This window comes from Macaca fascicularis, chromosome 1, assembly GCF_037993035.2.
Source record: "Macaca fascicularis isolate 582-1 chromosome 1, T2T-MFA8v1.1".
Taxonomy (NCBI): Eukaryota; Metazoa; Chordata; class Mammalia; order Primates; family Cercopithecidae; genus Macaca; species Macaca fascicularis.
Window position 1 is genome coordinate 19,928,233 of NC_088375.1, and position 24,404 is coordinate 19,952,636.

The 24,404-nt window shown below is 47.3% G+C and overlaps 2 long non-coding RNA genes across 2 annotated transcripts in view; one reads left to right on the plus strand and one right to left on the minus strand.

Moving 5' to 3' along the window:
- LOC107128498 (uncharacterized) overlaps nucleotides 1-24,404 on the plus strand; it is a 39,375-nt gene that overhangs the window by 10,242 nt on the left and 4,729 nt on the right. The window contains exons 3-4 of the long non-coding RNA XR_001487791.4: nucleotides 16,868-16,961; nucleotides 17,142-17,173. This is a non-coding gene — a long non-coding RNA (uncharacterized lncRNA). The remainder of the gene's footprint in view (nucleotides 1-16,867; nucleotides 16,962-17,141; nucleotides 17,174-24,404) is intronic.
- LOC102123173 (uncharacterized) lies at nucleotides 476-12,484 on the minus strand. Its single transcript, XR_006698039.3, has 3 exons — nucleotides 7,473-12,484; nucleotides 4,584-4,684; nucleotides 476-749 (listed from the first exon to the last, which is right to left on the minus strand). It is a non-coding gene; the product is annotated as an uncharacterized lncRNA (long non-coding RNA).

Sequence of the window (24,404 nt, forward strand, 5' to 3'; positions counted from 1 at the left end):
TCATACATATAGCTTACAAAATAGCTGTTAACCTACTGTTTATGTTATCAGTGAAGCTTCCAGTCAACAGTAGGCTAATTGTTAGTTCAGTTTTGGGGGAGTCACAAGTTATATGGGGATTTTGGCTGCATGGGGGGGTTGGCACCCCTGGCCCTGCTGTTGTCGGAGGGTGAGCTGTATATGAAACCCCGATCCTATGAATTGCTTGCTACCATTAGCCTCCTTCCCTCTCCCCTCTCCCTCCCCCTTCTCCCTTCTCTTTCCCTCCCTCTTCCTCTCTCTGTCTGTCTTTCTCCATCCCTCCTACCCTGCAGATTTACTTAATTTCTTGGTTTGCCAGCTGGATTCATGTGTGAACAGATGTTTTTATCATTGACTTTGCCTAAGTGCTAAGCCAGCCAACAAGTTAAATGCAGCAAGCTAGTAAAAAGTCCACTAAGTACAAAGTAAAATGAATTGTCTTTGGTATTTCTGCTTGTTTGTTATCATATTATTTTAAGACATCTTTCTCTTTTCAGCTGCAGGCTGTATCTTTCTTGATTTATAACATTTGAGGGATTTCCTCTGCCCACATCCAATACGAGGCTCTAAACCTTCAAATCCAATTACTTCCTAATTGGATTTCTGGATTTCTTCCTTAATTAGTAAATGAGCTGCCATTTCATCCATAGGGCAAGTCCTTGGCTCTTTGTTGAAAGTGGTTGTTCAATTTTCTTTTCTTGCTCTGGGTAGGCATATCAGGGCTGACTCTGAAATAAAACACCTGCTTCAGTCATCTGTGGGCGAGAAATCCCTTCCTTGTCCTTGGGCATTGTCACGGGTGGTGCCAGGCCTGGCTGAGGCTGGCATTGCCCCGTATGCACTGAGTGTGCAGATTCTCCACAGTGGAGGCAGTGGGTACCTTTGAGGCTTGAAGGACATGGTTTAGGGTAGAGAAGAAGGAAACTGCTTTTACAGATGTCAGTTGATATATATCCAAAGCTAACACAGTTTGAAAATACTAATCTGTAAGTCCAGAGTGGTGAGTATCTTGTGTTAATTTTATTCAGATGCACCATTTAAATGTTCCCAGAATCATTTAATGCCATACAGGCCTCCAGCTAGCCTAGTGTTTGACTATGGGCACTACTACCTGCCATAATTCCTTGTACGTGGGGCTGACACATGCATGGCGGGGCGCTTGGCATCCTGGAACCATTGACCCCAGAGGCTACAGGGCTCCTATCCATGAAAATGTTTCTGCTCATTTCCATAAATGCTATATACATCTCACCTTTTAGACAAGGACCCTGGGGTTGAAAGAATTGAAGTGGCTGGTCCAAGAACGAAAGCTTGGGCTGGGCTCGGTGACTCACGCCTATAATCCCAGCACTTTGGGAGGCCGAGGCAGGCGGATCACTTGAGGTCAGGAATTCAAGACCAGCCTGGCCAACATGGTGAAACACCATCTCTACTGAAAATGCAAAGATAAGCCTGGCATGGTGGTACATGTCTGTAGTCCCAGCTACTCGGGAGGCTGAGGCAGAAGAATTGCTTGAACCCAGAAGGTGGAGGTTGCAGTGAGCCGAGATTGCGCCATTGCGCTCCAGCCTGGGCAACAGAGCAAGACTCTATCTCAAAAACAAATACACAAACAAACAAACAAACACAACGTGGTAGTGGCCTGACTCCCACCTGATGCTCTTTCTACTTACACGAGGTCAGTGTGCTCAGAGAGCGAGGAGCCCTGCACTAGGCAGAGGGGACAAGAGAGAGTTGTGCTCATTTTGTTCTGTGGTTGGTGTTGGAGGATTGAGCGTGTGCACTCTCTCTCTTGCACACTCACACACTTACACACTCACAAACCCACGCACCCCATCCACACATAGTTACTTTTTTCTGAGGACGTCCTTTCCACATTTCATCTGATGTCCTAGCCCTCCCCAAAGCAGACTTGAGCTTCTAAGGCTCATTGGATCAAACCACAGATTCGTGCACAGGATTTATACCTCTTCGTTTCACAGTTGAAGGAGCTTGGAGACAAGAGTGGAGTTTTTCCCCTTTTTAACCCAACAGAATGGTAGACATAGATTTATTGGTCTATGAGCAACTTCAGGCAGAATCTGGTCATTTTCAGGTTTGCGTTCCCCGTGGAGACCACAGCACCTAGCATGCAGTAAAGGCTCCATGAGCATGGGCTGAATGAATGGAGAATGGGCAGGCATCAGGCTGCACTGATGGGCCACACAGTCTCTCCCAACACAGACATTATGAGGTCACAGCGGCACAAAACATTGCCAGAAGATACAGGGCCCAGAGACCTCCAACTTAATGTAGAACAAGTTACATTTCAGGTCTTCGCACTATGAAAAATGGCCCATTGTTTGAGCTATGAGTAAGCAGACACACTTTCCACATGGGAGTTTCACATCCTGCTTTAGAGAAGGCCAGAGTGCCCTTCCCGTGCCTGCTGCTGCTGTTCTTATTTTTTGTGTCTTTGACTTAAAACCATCAACGTGCCAACGTGGTGTATTTTGAGGTGGTGTGTTCTGGACACCTTCCTTGTCTAATTTAATTCTCCTAACAACTGCAGGAGGTCGCTGTTTGCATTCGCTGATGTGAAAACAGGCTCAGAGAAGTTATAAAATGTACTAATCTCTTACAGCAGCTAAGGGGACTTTCTTCCCTCTGTCCCCTTTTCTTCCTCCTGGGATCTAGAGACACAGAGGGAATGCAGTAAGGGTGTGAGAGGAACGGAATGCTCCTTGGGGATATTGGTAAACAAAACACACCTGCTCTGATGAGAGTTTCCCTCTGGTCGGAGACAGGCACTCCAAGGCAGATCTGGCCCTTGGGTGGCCCTGGCCCTGGGCCCTGGGCGCTCGATGGGTCCACAGAGGTTCGATCTTGACGCTTTCGTTTTCCCTCTGCTGCTCTCTTGCCCTTGCAGCTCTGCTTTTTCCTTTCCATCTGTTAACAATCTGGAGTGCAGACCCTGATTGAGGATTTGCACTGATGTGAGGAGTTCACCCTCACCTCATCTTCTGCAGTGACTTCTTGGTTGGCCCCTGGCGCTATTGTCTCTGGCCCCTGTCCAGCCTCTGCTGTAGGTCCTATCTTTAGTTCCCGAACATATTTTCCAAGTCTAGACTCCCCTGGTAGGGCTGCAAGACCATCCATGATCTTGTCATTCCCAATACATTTGGCCTCATCTCCCTTCCTCTGCAAGTTGACCCCTGCTGGCTAACAAGGATGCTCTTCCTTCTCTCCAACACAGATCCTAGGCTCATTCAAACCCCTGCCTTTCCATTAATTTTTTTTTTTTTTTTTTTGAGACGTAGTCTCGCTCTGTCGCCCAGGCTGGAGTGCAGTGGTGCGATCTCTGCTCACTGCAAGCTCCACCTCCCAGGTTCACACCATTCTCCTGCTTCAGCCTGCCAAATAGCTGGGACTACAGGCGCCGCCACCACACCTGGCTAATTTTTTGTATTTTTAGTAGAGACGGGGTTTCACCGTGTTAGCCAGGATGGTCTCGATCTGCAGACCTTGTGATCCGCCCAGCTCAGCCTCCCAAAGCGCTGGGACCACAGGCGTGAGCCACCACGCCCAGCCCCATTCATCTTTTTTAAAAGCACTGCTCTTCCTCCTCCTACCCATCTAAATTTTGTTAGGACCATGAGCTTTGAGGTTAAAGAGATCTGTGTTAAAATTATATTAGTATCACTTGACTGGCCGTATATGACCTTCGGAGTCAGAGTTTCCTAATGTGAAAGGAAAATGGTAACAGCAATTGCATAGTGTTGGCAGAGGAGTGACATCTGAAGAGTCCCCTGCAAAGCACGAGCACAGGTGCTGGCCAATGGGAAGACCCAAGTCAGGGTCATTGTTATCCTGTGTTCCTTAAGGTCCAGCTCCAGACCTGCCTTATTATAAGGCTTCTTCGACTTTTCTAGCAGCAGTCAAGTTCAACTGCATTGAGGACACCAAATTTGGTCCTGAATTGTTTTCCATGTGGTGAATGGAATCTCAAACTAGATTGTACACTTACAGGCATAGACTGTGGTTTTGCTTTTTTCTTATTTTTTTGAGACAGAGTCTCACTCTGTCATCCAGGCTGGAGTGCAGAGGTGCCATCTCAGTTCACTGAAACCTCCACTTCCTGGGTTCAAGCGATCTTCTCACCTCAGCTTCCTGAGTAGCTGGGACTACAGGCATGTGTCACCACACTGACTAATTTTTTGTATTTATTTTTATTTTTGTAGAGATGGAGTCTTTCTGTGTTCCCCAGGCTGGTCTTGATCCACCTGCCTTGTGCTGGGATTACAGGCGTGAGCCACCACGTCTGACCAGTTTCTTCTAGTTTCTTTCGTACACCTATAGCACTTATAAACTCTTGTGGTCAGAGGTAAGGGGAACATGGGGAATTTTCTTTATCCACAGTGAGTTCAGGTCCTCTGAATTTAGGCTCCTCAAAGCACCGTGGCTCCCATAAGATTTAGGATTGGGGCCACCCACCTGGAGAGCAGATACCCAGAGCTGGATTTGCACAGAGCAGACCTGTGGCCAGTGTAGGGGTCGCCGTGTCCTGGGTCCCAGTCACTTACCTGTAGGCACCTGGCATCATATCAGCTTGCTGGGTGACAGGGCTACACAACTGTGGTCCCCAGGGGCCAGACAGCCTCCTGCTTTGCACGTCCTGTGGAATCTTCAGAAGCAACACATTGGAACAAGAAAAGAGGGATTTTTTTTCATGAAACAGGCATGTGTTCTGTTTAATGAGGGGAATTCGAGACTCAAGCTGGGGAGAGTACGTGAACTGACTTCTTGACAATGTAATTATAACTCATTTTTCACTACTAAATTGAAATCACTTAGCCAGGCATTGGCCCAGTTTCGGTGAGCGTAGGGGAGCGGCGGCCTGCCTCTGCCTGCCAGCAGTGGATATGAGGCTGTCTTTGATGCTGGAGCACCAGGGGGGCACACTGGTGTTGGAGAGCCTGCCTGCATTAAGCATATTCCTCAGAAACGGCATACAATTGGTTTTTTATAAATATTTACATTTGGTTGACATTATCTTATCAGAACCGCTGCATTCCTGACTGATCTCGGAGTGCCCCTGAGTGCTGCCTCTTTGAATTTCCTAAGCAGTTGTGCTTGCTTTGGCAGCACATATATTAATTTCCTAAGCAATTAATTGCCTGTAAACTGTAAAAGAAGAAGGCTTCCTAGTTGAGGCAATAAGCTATTTTAAGTGAATCCTTTTGCAAAGCAAAAACTCCTTTTGTAGTGAAGAAAATCTCCCTTAATTGATCCCTGTGGTAAATGGGGTTTCCCTTGATGTCCATAATTTTTTTTTTTTTTCAGATGGAGTCTCACTCTCTTGCCAGGCCGGAGTACACTGGCGCGATCTCAGCTTACTGTAACCTCCATCTCCTGGGTTCAAGTGATTCTCCTGCCTCAGCCTCTGAAGTAACTGGGACTACAGGCGCCCGCCACCATGCCCAGCTAATTTTTGTATTTTTGGTAGAGACGGGGTTTCACCATGTTGGCCAGGATGGTCTCGATCTCCTGACCTCCTGATCCTCCCGCCTTGGCCTCCCAAAGTGCTGGTATTATAGGCGTGAGCCACTGCGCCCAGCCTACAATCTTTAATGCTGTGGAATTCATGCCTTATCTACCTGGTTCCTGAGGAGGCAGACACCTGGGGGCAAAGCAGGGCACTGGGAAAGTACCAGTACTTCCTGCTCTCAGATAATCTGCTTGGGAGTCCTGGGGGGTAGGTATTATTATCACCATTTTGCAGATGAAAAAAGTGCGGCTCAGAAGAGGTTAAGTACATGTCTGAGATCACACAACAGGTCAGGGTTGTGCCAGGAGTCAGTCTGAGGCCACCGTGACACCCAGACTGGAAGAAGGCCCCACGTGCTCAAAGCCCTCCTCCTGGCGCCCGGGTCTTTCCATGAGAAACAACCTTAAAGGGCGACTTTGTCTCTGGATTTCTAGGCCACACTCACTTTTAGCTCCTTGAAGCCCTTCTCAACGTTCAGTCCTCTTATCCTTCAAAACAGGCAGATAGAGCTGGGTACAGTAGCTCAGGCTTGTCATCCCAGTGACTTGGGAGGTGGAGGCAGGAAGATCTGAGTTGGAGGAGTTGGGGGCCAGTCTGGGGCATAGCAAGACCTCATCTCTAAGGAAATTAAAACACGTAGCTGGGCATGGTGGCACATGCCTATAGTCCCAGCTATTTAGCAGGCTTAGGCAGGAGGATTGCTGGAACCCAGGAGTTCAAGGCTGCTGTGAGCCATGACTGCACTGTTGCACTCCAGCCTAGATGACAGAATGAGACTCAACTCAAAAAAAGAAAAAGAAAAAGAAAGGAGATGGGTTTTCTCTGGATGAGTGTGCTGGGGTGGTTCCACTGTGGCATGCAGGACTGTGGCTCAGGGTTTCTCTCCTGCCCTCTTTGATGCCTGGGAACTGTGCTGAGTCACCTTGACCCATTTTAACCAGCAGCTCGGGTTAAAGTTCTTAATGACCAGGAGATACACACACACACACACACACACACACACACACACACACACACACACACACACACATACATATATATATACACACACATATCTATCTATCTATCTATCTATCTATCTATCTATCTATCTATATCCTGCATTTTACAAATGCTTTAAATTCAGTCATAAAAAATAAGCTTCAAATTTACAAAAACCAAGATAGTAAAAACTGATGGGATGGGAATTATATTTCCATGTTCAAAATGCTAACTTAACAAAAAATTTCCTTTAGCATTCATTTAACTACCTAAATGTTTGCAATGTGGCTATGTTTCTAAAATTGGAATTAGGCCAGGCATGGTGGCTGACATCTGTAATTCCAGCACTTTGGGAGGCCAAGGTGGGCAGATCACCTGAGGTCAGGAGTTTGAGACCAGCCTGGCCAAGGTGGCAAAATTCCATCTTACTAAAAATACAAAAATTGGCTGGGCGTAATGGTGGGTGCCTGTAATCCCAGCTACTTGGGAGGCTGAGGCAGGGAGAACTGCTTGAACCCGGGAGGTGGAGGTTGCAGTGAGCTGAGATCATGCCATTGCACTCCAGCCTGGGTGATCTCAAAAAAAAAAAAAGTGGGATTAAGTTTCTATTCAAATGTGTTTTATTAGATGTAATTTATCTGGCATCAAACTCTTGTATAAATACCAGCATAGCCAGCTCAGATCTTTCTAAACTATGTTGTGTGCAACATTAGCACCCTGAGATATTATTGAGGCATTCTTCGAAAACAATATAATAGAACCAGAGCATTTGTGAATCAATGAGTCACAAAAAGTTAAATACTTAATTTTTTTTTGTTACTGCAGGACTCCCTCTAAGATTAAAATATGCTACTATATATTTGTATTAGGTATCTATTGTTATGTAACAAATTATCACAAAACTCAGTGGCTAAAAATGACAATAAATATTGATACCACTCACAGTTTCTGTGGGTCAGGAGTGTATGAGCAGCTTGGTCGGGTTGTTCAGGCTCTTTTGTTCAGTTTGGTCTTTCCTGAGGTTGCAGTTGAGATGCTGGCTGGTACTGCATTATCTGAAGGCTGGACTGGGGCTGGAGGATCCACTTTCAAGATGCCAAGGTTTTTGGTGGGAGCCCTCAGCTCTTCTCTATGGGCCCCTCTTGACAGGGCTGCTGGAGGATACTCGTGGTATGCAGGCCAGCCTCTCCCAGAGAACAAGGCAGAAGCTGCAATGCCCCACAGGAGGGAGACTTGGAAGTCAGACATCATTGCCCCTGCCATATGGTCTTAGTCCATTTGTGTTGCTATAAAGGAATACCTGAGGCTGGGAAATTTATAATAAGAAGATGTTGATTTGGCTTATGGTTCTGCAGGCTCTACAGGATGGTGCCAGCATCTGCTTTGGTGAGGGCCTCAGATGTTTCCACTCATGGAGAAGGTGAAGGGGAATAGGCATCACACGGTGAGAGAGGAAGCAAGAGAGAGGAGGAACCAGTTTCCATGGGAACAAGCGTGGGCATTCACTCACTCTGTGAAAATGGCACCAAGCCATGAGGGATCCATCCCAGTGACCCAAACACCTCTCACCAGGCCCCACCTCCAACAGTGGGGAGTCAAATTTCAACATGAAATTTGGAGGGGACAAATATTCAAACAGTATCACATAATCTGTCAGTCACACTTGCCAGGAGGAACTGATGTGAGAAGGGGACTCTACAAGGGTATGAGGACACAGAGGCAAGATCTTTGGGGGCCACCTGGAGGTTGGCAATCACGACATCGTTCAACCTTAAGTAGAGGTTATGATGTAATTTCCCCCAAACTCACTTTACTTCAGATTGTCACAAAATCCCTTTGTTTTCCAATTCCTGGTGTGTGTCGACCCCCACTGTTCTAGCCCAGGTTGCTCAATTCAACCCGTAGCTTGGGGTGAGCCACTGCCTACTACCCTGCATGCTGTCAGGAGACTTCTTTGTATTATGTTGTGTGTGTGTGTGCATGTGGGGGTGTGTGGAGTGCACGGTGCAGGCTGGTGAGGGATGAGAACTCTAGGGGCACACCCTGAGGGCAAGGAGCTCCTGAGCACTTAAACTGCAGCCTCCAGGGAGTTCTTTCCTCATTGCAGGGCTGCCTTAATGTCCACCCTGGACCACTCTCTCCCTTGTGGTCACTGAGTACCCTAGAATTGGAGCTTCTCTCCACTTCTTGATTTCTTCCTCGCCTTCCGCCGCTTTGCACCTGGGTCCACCATCTCTCCTTCATACGAAAGCTGTCTTCCTGGCTTTTTTTTTTTTTTCATAAGAAGCTATGGTGGCCAAATAAGAAATAACATTTAAAACAGGATTCTAAAGCCTGGTGTGGCGGCACATACCTGTCATCTCAGCACTTTGGGAGACTGAGGCAGAAGGATTGCTTGAGGCCAGGAGTTTGAGACCAGTCTGGGCAACATAGTGAGATCCCAATCGCTCCCTAATACTTCAAAGTTAGCTGGATGTGATTGCACACCTGTAGTCCCAGCTGCTTGGGAGGCTGAGGCAGGAGCATTCCTTGAGCCCAGGAGTCAAGGTTGCAGTGAACAACAGAGCAAGGTCCTGTCTCTAAGAAAATGGCCAGAAAACAGCAGCAACCCCCCCCACCCCCAGGATTCTGAGTCGTTCATGGCAAAAGAAGTTAGTTCTTCTTTCTATGCTGTCAGGAGGACTCTCCCCACAAACACAACTGCCTGGTCAGCACTTCTTGGGGAAGGTCTTTGTTTCTTCCTGCCCATCCCAGAATGGGTTAAATTTAAGGCAGGAAAAACGAGACAGAAAGGACTGGCGTTTTCACATCAAGTTAGGCTGAGCATTGCTCTTCCACCCTGGAATGCTGCTTTGATCACAGGCCTGTCTGTGTGCATCCCCTCCTGGGGGAGAACTGCAGCTTTCTAGTAATCAAGCTTTCTGAAGTGCTCTTACCCTCATCCCAAGAAATCATGTCTTTCCTGCTTCACTTTAGCAGTGACCTTCCCACCACCTCTGCACACTCTTTATAACCGCAATTGCCTTGCATATTTCTGCTCTAAACTTGGATCAGCATGTGCCTGCTGCCCCTGTCCTAGAGCAAGTGTGAGGTCATTGAATGAGCATCTGAAACTGTGGCCCTGATGTATGGAGGTTGGCAGGCAGGCGTCCTGAGGCAGCTGGTCCCAGGGGCTGGAAACGTGGTGTGCCAACTCCCTGTTTTTCCAGGAACTTGCAGAGTGCGTAGGGGAAGGCCCGTAAACTGCTCAGTATTGCAAGTTACCCCATACCACAATGGAGAAGGAAATACAATTATATTATTGTGGTCATCACTGAGCATGTGAGGTGGTGGTGAGTGAGCATCTTTGCAAAGCAGAGCCAGGCAGGCAGAGTTAGAGTCTCTCTCTCTCTCTCTCTCTCTCAGATGATTTACGTTTCCATCCACCTCACTTAACGTGGCCTCCTGGGCAAAGCTTACTCATTTGCGGATGTCTTTTTTCTTGTGTCATTTCCTTCCTTCTCTGAAGAGCAGATTTCCATCTGGGTGTCTGGTAGGAGGGAAAAGGGAAAATAGTTCCTGGACAGGGTGGTTTTGGAAGTGAAGAGTTCCCTCCTCTATACTGTCAATCTTCAGATCTAAAGGGCATCACTCTTCTCCCTCCACACAATTGGTGATAAGCACCAGTGTTGTTACGACAAGGAGAAAAGGGGGGTTTCTAATTTTGGGAGAAAGAATGAAGACTGACCCTGTCAACAAAATGCTTATTAGGGAGTTTTAAGCTCTTTTGTCAAAGATCTGGCTTCCCAACTAGAGGGCTGCCCTCACCCTCCTCCAGTAAATCTGTTGATATTTTCACTTGTTGATACATTTTCCTAAAGTGCCGTGTCATGATTTTCCCCTTAATTGTCTCTTGGAGATAGTTAGTACGCTTTTCCTGAGTGAAGGATGAAACTCCTGAGGCCGGGAAGCAAGAGTTTAAGTAAATTGCTCTGAAAGAGTCTTCCCCGGCTTACTGTGGTGCACCAGTGCCTCGCTGCTGAAAGCAGCTTCCCGTGAAACTCAGGGATGGTTGAATGGGAAACATCCAGAATGCCATCAGCCCACTCTGCTTCTGGAGCTCGGGCCAGAAAAGAAGAAGGGGTCTCACTGCTAGCCTGGGCAAGTAGATTCCAGGACTTGGGAGGAGGCACATAACTCTCTGGTAGCAATACGAATTTTGGAATGCAAGTGTATTAAAAAAAAATGGAATACTCTTTATTCCAATGCCAAACCAGTTGTTGGAACTGGTTTGCTCCCAGATCTGCAGAACAGCAGCTACCCAGGCCCCAGGTAGATGGTTGGAGGGAGTGGTGTGGGGCAGAGTGACTCCTGCATTACTTGAGTTACCTGGGTCAAGTATACAGGTCTGCAGGCCACTAACCCCCAATTTAAGTTAGTGAAATGTCTTAAAACATCTGTGCCCCCTTGCCAGAGCCACTGGGTGTCCAGGATGCAGCTGCAGAGTGGCTTGTCGGGAAGGTTACGCCTGTCTCTTTGTCTGGGCGGCATGTGCCGTCTCTGGGTCCTGCCCCTACCTCTCACCCTGCCTGCCTTTTGCATGCATCACTCTGTGTTATGGTTGTCTCCCTTACCACATTATAACTGGCTTTAGTGCAGGAAATGTGTGTGCGTGTTTATCTCTGTGTCCGTGGTGTTTAAAACAGAACCTGGCATCTGGTAGGGACCCAAAATATGTTCTCCGATAGAATGAGGGAACAAACCTTTGTCCTGCAGCGGAAAAGCAGCGGGTGTCACTGTCCCCATGAACTCAGAAGGGTTCAGCGAGAACCCCTCCTGAATTTTAGAAGGACCTGGGACCCGGTAGCAGGTCCATGCGCTGCATGGCGTGAAGTCAGTAGGAGCTGGTGGGAGGACGGAAGGAGGAGAAGGAGATAAATAAATAGGGGTAGCAGAGAAGTCCTCGGTTCATCAGGAAAATCTTTATCCATGAGTTCAGTGAACATTTCTTGTTTTCCCTGGAATTCCAGTGGTAATAAGGTGCCGGGGACTGTTGCAAGTGAGTGATTATTGAGGGTGGGTAAAGGACTATTAGGGCTTCTTGCAGAAGCAGAAATTATTTCCTCCTGGCTGTCTATCCCAGTTTATCAATGAAACCAACAGTAGGAAGGTGGCTGCTGGGGTAGTGGGAGGCCCCGGGTGAAGCAGTCAGACCATTCCTTGGCATAGTCAGGGTCATAGATGCTGGAATCGCTACTGAGCACATGCCCCCACTAGGTTCAAATCTTTTCTGTGCAAGATTATTTTTGCAGAGCAGGGAAATTGATAAGAAAACCAGCTCATATTAGGCATTTAGCAAAAGAAGAAAGGAAGGTGACTTCCAGGTCTCAGCTGATTCAAGATCACCTCTAACACCAGTGCCCGTTCTGCACTGTTTTTAGGAGTGAAACTTCTTGGTTAAACAAGATCTGATAATGCATCCTAACATAGAAAACGATGTATGTGGGGTTGCTCTGGCGGAGTGAGAGTGGGATCCAGGGACCCACCCTTGGTCTCAGTCCTCCTCCCTCACCACCAGTCCCTCTAGCAGGCAGCTGACCCAGGAGCTCGACTGGAGACCCACTGCCCAGCCCTGCCCATTGGCCTCCCTCCCTCCAACTTTTCTTTTATTTTTATAGAGATGGATTCTTGCTATGTTGCCGAGACTGGTCTCAAACTCCTGGCCTCAAGCAATCCTCCCACCTCGGCCTTCCGAAATGTTGGGATTACAGGCATGAGCCACCGTGCCCGGCCAGAAAGCTTTTCTTGTTAAACCAGTTAGTGGGTACCTGTGGTTCCTTGGTGTTTTTCTTCATGTAGTCTGGTTAATAGACTTTTCCTCCTGTACTTCTCAGCGTGAAATGGTAAACCTACGACCTTGGGAAGACAGCACTTTTTCCAGGGTGGTTGCTATTTAGCTCTGGTTTTTAGAGCTGCGGGTGGAGGGTGGAGAGGAAGAGAATGATACTGAGGAAGAGACAGGAAACCATCACGGAGAGACTTCTGACTGGCGCAGGCAGGTCCTCCAGGGAGCCATCGGCAGTAGGATGTACTTCCCCCTTTCGGCGCCAACAAGGTCTGTAGATCTCTTTCTACCACGCTGTGTGTCAGCCACAGCCTTTTCTCCAGCAGTGACTGTGTCATTGGGGATTCACAGAAATGCACACTCAGAGGAACACAGAGCATTTAGCTTCCAGGACTGTCGCCATTTGCACAGGTGCAGGACCACCAGCAGTCAGACTGTGCTCCCGCTTTGACGATGTAGTGTGGTTATGAAGGAAAGTTCTGTGCTTCCACGGCTGAATTCTGAGCTAAAACAATGGAGAACTTACCAGTCTCTGCAGCCAGCCTGACCCTGGATATAGGAGATGATCCCGACTAGATAGAGGACAGAGTCAGATGAAAAAAGTGACATGCCTGGACAAACCAGGGCTGGGTCAGTGGCTGAAGGCCAAGGGGGATAACAGTAATAGACTCACAATGCAGTTTTGTACGTGCAAGGGCTGAAATTGAAGTGCAACTATAGTTCTCTATATTTATGTTTAGCCTAGTTGTTCAATAACTGGCTGAAATTTTATGCCATAGTGTGAACTCAATTCTGTTCACCTTATCACCGTGTTACTTTGCAGAGTCATGAGTTAAGAGAAATTTCTCACGTGTGCTGGGAAATGAGAGCAACTGACTCCTAAGAGCATGGATTCCCCCTCATGTGTTCAACGGACAACTCCTTGGGCCTCCTGGGAGAGATGAACCTAGGGAGCAGTTCCAAGGATGAGAGGACTTTATTACATGGCAAGACTTTGGTGCTGGCCTCTCGTGCCATTCTCCGGAACTTTGCTAAATCAGGTGGAACAGGAGACACTTCTTCAGCATAGACTCTGCCAGTCCCAATAGCTTCCTTCTCCTTGCATCACTGGCAGATTTCTTTCGGGCTTCCCATGATGGGTGGAGGGGAAGGGGCTTAGATCCCCAACCTACAAAGACTAGAGACAGGAGGAGGGGCCAACACCAAGGGAGGGAATGAGGAGACAGCGTGTGGAAGGCAGCAAGCAAGTACCAGAGGCTGCCCTTTCTCAGCTTCCTTCACCTCTCCTTCCTCGTGGGTAAAAGGATGCCCACAGAGACCGATGTTCCAGCTTCTGTGTCTACTGTGGTGGGCGCTCCAGCCCTGGCATGGTTCTGAGGCCAAGCTTTTTACAGCTGTTCGTTCTAGGAGGTAGGGTTGGTCCCAGGGGAGCACCACATGCTTTTTTTTTTTGTTGATGTTGCGTTATGGAGGGGAAGTCCCTGGCCCAGGTGGACTCATCTGAGATTGCTCCTCTTCATCTCAGTGGTGTGGTTTGGTTGAACACGGCCCCTGTGGAACGGCCCAAATTGGGGACTGTTGCTGCTTGAATGTGCCACACCTATTTGTGCCCACAGAGGGCTCTGGGGGAGAAAGATTTCAAGGACTTACTAGCTGTCCTCATAGGTTATCCTAATGCCCAAGTGCTCCCAAGGGCTCCCAAGGGCTTTCTGTAGAAACTGCAGAATCCACAGGATCTGTCCGCCCTGGAGCTTGCACACACTTACTCAGACAGTGTGAGTGCAGAAGGCACCATTTACAGGCCCGCCTTGTTTTATTGTGCTTTGCTTTATTGTGGTTGGTAGATACTGTGTCTTTTACAAACTGAAGGTTTGTGGCGACCCTGAGTTGGGCAAGTCTATTGATGCTGTTTTTCTAACCGCATGTGCTCACTTCATGTCTCTGTGTCACATTTTGGTGACTCTCCCAAATTTTGTCATTAGTATTATGTCTGTTACAGTGCTCTGTGATCAGTGGTCTTTGATGTTACTATTGTAATTGTTTCATGGCACCACAAACCATGTCCATATAAGACAGGGAACTTAATCACCATGTATGTGTGTTCTGACCGCTCCACCCACCAGCCATTCCCTCATCTCTCTTCCTTTCCTTGGGCCTCCCTATTCCCTGAGATACAACACAATTGAAATTAGGGCAATTAATAATTCTATTAATGGCTTCTAAGTGTTCAAGTGAATGTAAGTTGCATGTTTCTGACTTTAAATTAAAAACTAGAAATAATGAAGTTTAGCATGTCAAAAGCCTAGAGAGGCCAAAAACTAGGCCTCTTGTGCCAGTCAGGCTGTGAATGTAAAGAAAAAGTTCTTCAAGGAAATTAAACCTGCTACTCCAGTGAACATATAAATGATAAGAAAGTAAAACAGCTTTCTTGCTGATACAAAGAAGTTTGAGTGGTTTGATAGAAGAGCAAATCAGCCATTACATTTCCTTAAGCCAAAGCCTAACCCAGAACAAGGTCCCAACTCTCTTCAAATCTATGAAGCTGAAAGAGGTGAGGAAGCTGAAGAAGAAAAGATGGGAGCTAGCAGAGGTTGGCTCATGGGGTTTAAGGAAATAAGACACCTTTATAACATGAAAGTACAGGGTGAAGCAGCAAGTGATGATGTGGAAGCTGCAGCGGTTATTCAGAAGAGCTAGCTAAGATATTTGATGAAGGTGGCTACACTAAACAGCATATTTTCATCATATATTAAGCACCCTAATTATATTAGAATAAAATGTCATCTGAAGTGTTCATAGCTGTAGAGAAGTCAATGTCTGGCTTCAGAGCTTCAAAGGACAGGCTGATTCTCTTCTTAGGGGCTAATGCAACTGGTGACTTTAAGTTGAAGGCAATGCTCATTCACCATTCTGAAAATCCTAGGGCCCTTAAACATTATGCAAAATTGACTCTGCCTATGCTCTATCAGTGGAACAACAAAGCCTGGATGATAGCACATCTGTTTACAGCATGGTGTACTGAATATTTTAAGTCTACTGTTGAGACCTACTGCTCAGAAAAAAAAGATTCCTTTCAAAATATTACTATTCGTTGGCAATATGCCTAGTCACCCAGGAGCTCTGATGGAGATGTTGTTTTCATGACAGCTAACATAATATTCATTCTATAGTCCATGGATCAAGGAATCATTTTGAACTTCAAGTCTTATTATTTAAGAAATATATTTTATAAGGCAAAAGCTGACATAGATAATGACTTATTTGATTGATACAGGCAAAGTAAACTGAAAACCTTCTGGAAGGGATTCTGCATTGTAGATGCCATTATGAACATTTGTTTTCACAGTTAAGACATATGAGAGAAAAAAATATTTGTGATTCATAGAAGGAGGTTAAAATATCAGCATTAACAGGAGTTTGGAAGAAGTTGATGCCAATCCTCATGGATGACTTTGAGCCTTCAAGACTTTCATGGAGGAAATAACTGCAGATGTGGAAATAACAGGAGAGCTAGAGTTAGAAGTAGAGACCAAAGATGCGATTGTATTCCTGCAACCTCATGATAAACGTTCAGTGGGTGAGGAGTTGTTTCTTATGGAGGAGCAAAGAAAGTGGTTTCTTGAGATGAAATCTACTCCCAGTGAAGATGCTGTGAACATTGTTGCAATTACAACAAAGGAATCAGAATATTATGTAAACTTAATTGGTAAGGTAGCTGCAGCCTTTGAAAGGATTGGCTACAATTTTGAAAGAAGTTCTACTGTGAGTAAAATGGTATCCACCAGCATCACATGCCACAGAGAACTCTTTCATGAAAAGAAGAGTCAATCAAAGTGGCGACCTTCATTTTTGTCTTATTTTGAGAAATTGCCACAGTCACCCCAGCCTTCACCAACCACCACCTGATCTGTCAGCAGCCATCAACATCCAGGCTAGATCCTCCCCCAGCAAAAAGATTATGACTTGCTGAAGGCTCAGATGACCATTAGCGTTGTTTTTTTTTTTTTTTTTTTTTTGAGACAGAGTCTTGCTCTGTTGCCCAGGCTGGAGTCCAGTGGCACGATCTCGGCTCACTGCAACCTCTGCCTCCCAGGTTCAAGCAATTCTCTGCCTCGGCCTCCCGAGTAGCTGGAATTACAGGCACCCACCACCACACCTGGCTAATTTTTTTGTATTCTTAGTAGAGATGGAGTTGCACCATCTTGACCAGGCTGGTCTTGAACTCCTGACCTCGTGATCTACCTGCCTTGGCCTCCCAAAGTGCTGGGATTACAGGAGTGAGCCACCTGTACTGCTATTTTTTAGCAATAAAGTTTTGTTGTTGTTATTTGTTTTTTTAAGAGTCTAAGTCTTGCTCTGTCACCCAGGCTGGAGTGCAGTGGCATGATCATAGCTCAGTGCAGCCTCGAACTTCTGGGCTCAAGTGATCCTCCCGCCTCAACTTCCTGAGTAGCTAGGACTATCAATGTGCACCACCACGCCTGGCTAATATTAATTTTTTTTTTTTTTTTTAGAAACAGCATCTCACTGTGTTGCCCAGTCTGTTTCCAACTCCTGGCCTCAAGCAATCCTCTCACGTCAGCTTCCCAAATTGCTAGGATTACAGATGTGAGTCACCACACCCAGCAAGTATTTTCTAATTAAGATATTTACATTGCTTTTTTTTTAGATGCAGTGCTACTATACACTTGATAGACTACAGTATAGTATAAACATAACTTTTATATGCACTGGGAAACTAAAACACAGTTGGTGACTCACTTTATTGTGGTATTCTCTTTATTGCAGTGGTCTGGAACTGAACATGCACAGTCTCCGAGGTAGGCCTGGGTGGGGATATCTCGCAAGACAGGACTGATCTCCTGTTTAAAGGCATCCTCAAAGCTCCTATTTTTATATTTGTGCTTTAGACGTGTCAGAGATCAACTCGACCTGTTAGAATGAAGACAGGTGTGTTGTTGACCCTGAGCTGAAATGCCTCCTTCCCACTTTTAGGGCCAGAGGATGTGGACTGTAAGTAAAGAGATACCCTAACCCTTCCAAGGTGCTGTACCCAGGCCTTTCACCTCTGTGCTCCTCAGTCTTTCTGGGGAGGAATGACGTGGCTGCTGAGGCCCCTTCCCTTCAGGCCATCTTTGGCTCTGAAGGCCGAGAACTTTGGAAGGAAGTTGAGCACCAGAGATCCAGAGCCTGCCTTCCTCGGAGGGGCTCACTGTCCTCCTGCGAAGCCAGATGGTTCACGTGATGGGGAGAGTGGCTGAGACAGTACACGCGACACGGGGGGTGGTCGCCAGCCATCTCAACACAAGGGGAAGGCTGCGGGTGTTGACTTGTCCTTTTTCAAATTAACTTTGTATTTTTTATTATTATGGGTACATAATAGTTGCTTGTATTCATGGGGTACCTGTGGTGCTTTGATACAGTCATGCAATGTACAGTGGTCAAATCAGGGTAATTGGAGTGTCCGTCACCTGAAGAATTCATCATTTCTGTGTGTTAGGACATTCTAATTTCACTCTTTTAGTTATTTTAGAAGATACAATAAATTATTGTTACCTGTGGTCACTCTACTGTGGTACTGAATACTAGATCTTATTAATTCTATCTAACTGTAAGTTTTATACTCATTAACCATCCCCACTTATTCTGCCTGGCCCCCACTACTACCCTTCCTAGCCCCTGGTAACCATCATTCTCCTCTATCTCCGTGAGTTCAAGTTTTAAACTTTTTATCTCCACATAAGTGAGAAAATGCAAAATTTGTCTTTCTGTGCCTTGCTTATTTCACTTAACATGACTTGTCTTTTCTCCTTAAAATCTGTCAGAGCCAGAGAACTTCTAGGGATGGCAGGAACCTTGGAGACTATCTAGTCTAGTGGCCCCAAAACTTAGTAATGTGCCAGAATCACTACCTGTGGGCTTTATAAAGGTGGATTTCCTAGGAAGCAGAGTTCTGGGGATAAAGCCTGGTGCTGAGGGCTGAGCCAGGGTGGCCCTGGGCCAGCTGAGCCACTTGGACACCATGGGATTGAGGTGCTCAAAGGCACGAGTTTTACAGCCAGAGTGGATTTACCATTTGCCAGCTAGAACCTAAGACAAGACACTTAGCCTCATGTCCTCATCTGTGAAACAGGGAGAACAGCACTTCACACTTCACAGGGCTGTGAAGATGCTGTGTGCATGATACTTTGTGTGATACTATTTGAGATACTCTGCATGATACTATGTGTGGGATATTAGGTATGAGAGAATCTGTGTAACACTGTGAGATACTCTGTGTGTTACCATATGTGAGATAGATACTATGTGAACTAGTCTGTGTGATACTATATGTGTGATACAGTGTGTGAGATATTATGTGTGATGCTGTGTATGAGATACTCTGTGTAATACCGTGTGTGCTACTGTGTGTGATGCTGTATGTGAGGTACTCTGTGATATTCTGTGTGATGCTGTGTGTGAGATACTCTGTGTGATGCTGTGTGTGAAATACTCTGTGATACTGTGTGATGCTGTGTGTGAGATACTCTGTGATACTGTGTGTGAGGTACTCTGTGTTACTGTGTGTGATACTCTGAGATACTCTGTGATACTGTGTGTGATGCTGTGTGTGAGATACTCTGTGATACTGTGTGTGATACTGTGTGTAAGATACTCTGTGATACTATGTGTGATGCTGCATGTGAAATACTCTGTGATACTGTGTGTGATACTATGTTTGAGTTACTCTGCGATACTCTGTGTGATGCTGTGTGTGAGAAAGTCTGTGATACTCTGTGTGATACCCTGTGTGAGATATTTTGTGATACTGTGTGTGATGCCATGTGTGAGATACTCTGTGATACTGTGTGTGATGTTGTGTGTGAGATACTCTGTGATACTGTGTGTGATGCTGTATGTGAGATACTCTGTGGTACTGTGTGTGATGCTGTGTGTGAGATACTCTGTGGTACTGTGTGTGATGTTGTGTGTGAGATACTCTGTGGTACTGTGTGTGATGCTGTGTGTGAGATACTCTGTGATACTGTGTGTGATGCTGTGTGTGAGATACTCTGTGGTACTGTGTGTGATGCTGTGTGTGAGATACTCTGTGATACTGTGTGTGATGCTGTGTGTGAGATACTCTGTGATACTGTGTGTGATGCTGTGTGTGAGATACTCTGTGATACTGTGTGTGATGCTGTGTGTGAGATACTCTGTGATACTGTGTGTGGTGCTGTGTGTGAGATACTCTGTGATACTGTGTGTGATGCTGTGTGTGAGATACTCTGTGATACTGTGTGTGATGCTGTGTGTGAGATAATCTGTGATACTGTGTGTGATGCTGTGTGTGAGATACTCTGTGATACTGTGTGTGATGCTGTATGTGAGATACTCTGTGGTACTGTGTGTGATGCTGTGTGTGAGAAAGTCTGTGATACTCTGTGTGATACCCTGTGTGAGATATTTTGTGATACTGTGTGTGATGCTGTGTGTGAGATACTCTGTGATACTGTGTGTGATGCTGTGTGTGAGTTACTCTGTGATACTGTGTGTGATGCTGTGTGTGAGATAATCTGTGATACTGTGTGTGATGCTGTGTGTGAGATACTCTGTGATACTGTGTGTGATGCTGCGTGTGAGATACTCTGTGATAATGTGTGTGATACTATGTTTGAGTTACTCTGTGATACTCTGTGTGATGCTGTGTGAGAAAGTCTGTGATACTCCGTGTGATACCCCGTGTGAGATATTTTGTGATACTGTGTGTGATGCTGTGTGTGAGACTCTCTGTGTGATACTGTGTGTGATGTTGTGTGCGAGCTACTCTGTGCGATACCCTGTGTGAGATGCTCCTTGATTACCGCAGTGTGTGAGCCACGTGTGTGAAGTGCACCGTGTGTGAAGGGCTCGGCATGGCGTTTGTGCGTGGTGAAGGTTGTCATCTGCTGCTGCTGCATGGAGAGCGTGTGGGGAAGATGCCATCAAGAGGGACAGGTGCCCTGCTCGTCCTGCGTTCTGTCCTCAGAGGAAAATGAGCTGCTGTAAGAAGTCTTATCATGTGAGTCTGGACACGGAGGGAGTGATTTTGTGTTCCCAGAGGAGCCCTTGCTCTGGATGTATCACTTGAGGCAATGGTCCAGGACTCCCAGTGCTATCAGCGGAGCCACCAGCAGGGCTCAGGGTTATCGGCCCCTCACCTTCAAATGCTGCCAACACAAACGGATGGCTTGTTACCTGGGACAGCAGACTGCATGGTTGATTAGGTGAAACCGGAGCTTTGTGCCCAGGGAGCAGCTGGAGGTGGGAGGCAGGCGGGAGGGAAGGGTTATGTAAATAACGGCTGAATAATGGGCTTGTGCACTGATTAGATAAGGACCCAGGACCGCAGCCCACTGAGCAGCACTGTGCTTCCAGGGTGGTCATGGCCCTGTGGGAAAGTCTGGGGCAGGACACTCCTGGCTCTGGGTGAAGGGCAGATTTCCCTGAGGTGTCTGTGGCTGCTGAGATAATGCCTGGTGACAATGGGACCGAAGTGCAGGGACCGGAGTCCACAAGCAGAGGGACCTCTGCCCTGGCCCTGCTCGGTGGAATACAAAGAAAGTCAAACATGAGCTCTCCCCCGGAGTTTAAAATCCTCGTGAAGCTTAAATCAAGAACTGTAGGTTATCCAAATCCCATGTAAACATTTGTGGGAGTCCCCAAACATGAGCCGGCATTCGCTGGCTTGGAAGTCGCCCTGGGGGAAGAAACAGCGGGGCCCTGGCGCATACTTGCCCCGGCCGGGGTCTTTACACCAGTGACCTTCTCTGGGGCTCACTAAGATACAGGGCATCACCCTCATTTCATGGACAAGGAAATCGAGGCCCAGGAAGATTACGTAGCCTTTCACGCGTCCAATCCAGGAGACAGAGCCAGGAGTCAAATCCTGTCTGTCTGAAGTCAGCACCCATGGGAAGGAAGGTGGGCAAGTGGGGTATAGGGTCTCCTGAGTGAGTGATCAGGTCCACTTCTGAGCGCTCCCCTAGTTCCTGACCCCCATGCTCTTGAGCAGTTCTGAGTCACCCAGGGACTCTCCCTGAGGCTCAAGTCAGGGCCTGGTGTGCGGGCTCAGTTTTATCCCCCAGAATTCACAGTCCTAACCCCCAGCATGTCAGAATGTATTTGGAGATAGTGTCTTTAAAGAGGTAATTAAAGTGGACCCTCATCCAAACTGACCAGAGTCTTTGCAATTAGAGGAGATGAGGACACAGACACACATGGGGAAGACCCTGTGAGGACACCGAAGATGTCTGTCTGCAAGCCACAGACAGGCCTCCGCAGGAACTGAGCCTGCCGACCCCTGTATCTCAGACTTTCCGCCTCCAGAGCTGCAAGGAAATATACTGTGCTTAAGCTGCACAGTCAGTGGTGCTCGGTTCAGCCTGATCAACTCATTCACCAGCTTGTACCAAAAGGCAGGCAGACGACACATCCTGGGGCTTCTCTCCCCTCTGCCACAGATGCTGATGTTACACTGTTTGGGGGTGGCCTCGGATATGAGCGTGACAGGAATTCAGAGGCGTGGAAGCCACTTGGAATCAGACATGCGGGAGGAGGTTTTAGAGAGCAGGATGATGAGGGCTGAGTTGAGGAGAGAGGACAGCAAACCTTCCAGCCAGGCGGGGTGTCAGCTTGAGCAAGGGCCCCAAGGGGGCCTACGATTGGGACATGAGAATAAGGGGGTTCGGGCCAGGAGTGTGCAATGAAGCCGGGCTGATGGAGTCCCCCAGGGGCTGGTGCTGGTGCAGCTGGGGAAAGCCATGTTTAGGAGCAGGGCCCAGCACACAGCAGGGGGTGTCTTAGATCAGTATCCCCAGAAGCAGCCTCTGCGAGGAAGACTCAGGGGTGAGTGACTGATGAAGGCTCAGGTCCCAAGAGGAACCAGCAAGGGATGTTGGAAGTGGGAAGGGAAGGAGGAAACCAAGCAAGAGTTTGCATCCGAAGCTCTAGCTGCTGCGAGCCCACAGAGCAACTCTGGAGTGCAAACCATGTCTCAGTTTTGTTCCCCATCAAGCAAGAGAGCTGGGTTTTTATACTTCTGCACCCATCAGGCATCGGCTAAGGGTTGCCTCGTGGCGGGTGTGGGTGGGATGCAGGTAAACTCTCCAATAGCTCACAAGCTGCAGGTATGGGCCACTGCGGGCAAGAGCATGCAAAAGCTGTGCAGTGGGCTCACAAACAGTCGGAGGGGTCCCAGGGGACCTGAGCAGAGGACCAGTGGGGTCGGCTATAATCCACGTCCTGCAACTGCTCAGCTATGCTTGCATCTCACGCCAAGCTCACTCCTCCCGGTCAGGGCTCCTTCAAGATGGTGGCTTGTCACAAATCCTAGGGAAATACTTAAAGGAGGAAGATTAGTGGGATAAGTTATAGCCTCTGCTGCTGAAATGTCTCCTGACACTGTTGACTGATATTGATCGTGCCCCGCCTCTGCCATCGCTCTAGATTCCCTGCCTCCTTGTCCTGCACTTCTGCTGCTCTCCGTGGCTTGCCTGGTGGCCTGACAGACCTTTACTCCCAAGGGGTCTGCACCCCTACTTGCTGTGCTCTCTTCAGGCTCTGGTGTGGCGCATGCCCATTCCCAGTCAAAACTAGGTGTGAGAACGCCGAGACATGTCTCTGTGAAATCAGCCCAGTTTTCCAGCAAGCCCACAGAACTGAAGCTTGAGAAACTTACATTTGTACAACGAAAGGCATCTGCTGCTGCTTGACCGACTCTTCTTCCTTGCCCCTCCTGATGTATAAATCCCTCACTTTAGTTGGGGGGAGGGGGCACGGCAGGATAGATTTGAGGTTTGGCTCCCATCTCTCCAACTGATGTCACCTATAAAATCATAAAGCCTTCTTCCCTGGCTTGTCTCAGTGATTAGTTTTCAGTGTGGCAACAACAGTAACACCAGTGGATCCTCTGAGTTCCTTCTCAGTGTGGCACCAGTCCCGTCTCTTCATAGCAATGAGGGCCAATGATTACCAGGAGATGGTAACTCTTATATTTGCCTGCTGGTCTTCTGGACAAAGATGCTCTTCTGTCAGCTTATCACAGGACATACTGTCAAGTCCATAGGTACAATCTAAGGTGGACACCGTATCTTTAGGTTTAGTGGGACTCTTACTGTGTCCCTGCTCTGGGACTCATGATCTCTAGAATCATAGAACCCAAGTTACAGGGATGAGAAGCACAACTCCCCAAATGGACTACTGGGGGTGATGATGAGTGGGACGACTTCTCCCTCCACCCCTTGGTTCTTGGATGCTAAAGGAGCCTCCATTCTTTTCCCACTTTCAAATCTATATTCCACACTACTGCTGAAATAATCTATCTAAAGTGTAAATCTGATCATGCCTGTTCCTTTACTTATTGGAAAATAGTAACAGCATCAGACAATGGCCATTGGCTTAAAATATATAACACATCCTGAAAACCACACACCAGCCTCACAATGTTAGTGCCTCAGCAGCTCCTACAAGAGGCTGATCCAAGGCCCTCTCAGGCTGGCATCTTCTGGAGAAAGCAGGATGTGTCAGGATCAGTGAATATTGTGGTTTTATGCCCTTTCCTATACCTTCTTCACCATAAAGTGGATTTCTTGACCTAAGACGATGTTATGTGGGATCTCAAGTTGGTAAATCAGACACTATGGATCTCTGGATAGTGGTGCTACTGAGGCACTGAGGGCAGGAAAGGCGAATTCACACCTGGAATGCACGCCAATTTAAGACAAAATGAATCACTGCCCTTTCCCAGGTAGAAGGTGTCTTATGTAATCCATTTGCCACCAAGTGGTTGCTTAGTCTCTTCAGGGATGGTATCATCTGGAGGGCTCTGCTGGACTCTGATGTTGACAGACTGGACATTCAGTGGCAGTCATTAGATCAGCTTTGTGAGGGGGCAGAGCCCATGGTGTTGGGCCCTGTATAACCTCCATCCTTGCCACCATAGCGACTCCATTTATGGGCCCATTGTATAAGCACTAGGGTGGTTAAAGATCAAACTTGTTTGATACCCAGGGGCTGAATGTGCCAGCCCAT